The sequence below is a fragment of the Arachis hypogaea genome, chromosome 13, assembly GCF_003086295.3.
Source record: "Arachis hypogaea cultivar Tifrunner chromosome 13, arahy.Tifrunner.gnm2.J5K5, whole genome shotgun sequence".
Lineage (NCBI taxonomy): Eukaryota > Viridiplantae > Streptophyta > Magnoliopsida > Fabales > Fabaceae > Arachis > Arachis hypogaea.
This window is the reverse complement of record NC_092048.1, coordinates 87613577-87614655: the sequence shown is the minus strand read 5'-3', so window position 1 is coordinate 87614655 and position 1079 is coordinate 87613577. Positions and strand designations below refer to the sequence as shown.

The 1079-nt window shown below is 44.3% G+C and overlaps 1 non-coding gene across 1 annotated transcript; it reads left to right on the top strand.

Moving 5' to 3' along the window:
- The first annotated feature begins 351 nt into the window (after positions 1–351).
- LOC112739124 (small nucleolar RNA R71) lies at positions 352–455 on the top strand. Its single transcript, XR_003170064.1, has one exon. It is a non-coding gene; the product is annotated as a small nucleolar RNA R71 (small nucleolar RNA).
- Positions 456–1079: the final 624 nt, after the last annotated feature.

Below are 1079 nucleotides of genomic sequence, written 5' to 3'. Positions count from 1 at the left end.
TCAAAAAGGAGAACAGTTACCTCAACCTTTTTGAAAATTTCTACCATTTTGGGATCAAGTTCCATCTGCTTTCTGGACTTCCGTGCAAGGTGTAGAAATGGGATAGAAATGGCGCCACTTGCAGATTCTACTTCCTTTGGTGCTCCATTCCTTAGTTGAGATATTTCTTCTTCAACTTTGTCTTGTACTTCTTCTTCTTCTTCTTCTTCAGCATCTTCCACTTTAACTATGTCTTCAACTGGGGCATGTTCTAGTGGGCTTGGCTCCTCCTGGTTCCTCTCATGCAGTGTAGTTTTATCCCGATGCTTCATGCCTTGAGTGAAGTAGCTGATCAACACTAACCTTTCAATCATGTGATGGGGGCATGCGTCTAGAAGGTTCTTAAAGCGCTCCCAGTACTCATAGAGAGTTTCTGATTCACCCTGAACAATGCAGGAGATCTCGTTCCTCAATCTATCTGTGACTTCAGCTGGAAAGTATTTTTCCAGGAATTCTCTCCTGAGCGTATCCCAGTTGGTAACAGTTGCTTCAAGTTGGGAGTAGTACCACTCCCTCACCTTTCCCTCAAGAGAAAACGGGAAGGCGGTTAACAGAATAGAAGTTTCATTTGCACCATGACGCCTAACAGTAGAATAGGCTGTCTGAAAATCCCTTAGGTGCTTGATAGGCTCCTGAGCAGGTAAGCCATGAAACTCGGGCATCAAGTTGATTAGTGCAGTCTTCAGTTCAAAATCTGCAGCCAGAGTTGGATGATGCACTTGATACGGTTGTAGTGTAAAATCTGGGGCTCCAGCTTTCTGGAGAGTAATCCTCCTAGGTGCTGCCATGTTATCTGCACGTGAATCAACTGAATCAGTAGTAAAGGAGCTTGTTTCTCCCTCAGATGGCGGTTCAGATTCACCCTCAGATGAGACTGGTGAATCGATAACAATCACTTCACCACCCTCAGAGGCTAACCGACGCCGATCTCGCCTAATACGTGAAATAGTTCCCTCAATTTCAGGGTCAAATGCGGCTAAAATTGTATCAGGCAACGAATGCATCATTCAATGAAAGAAACATACAGCTCATGGTAATAA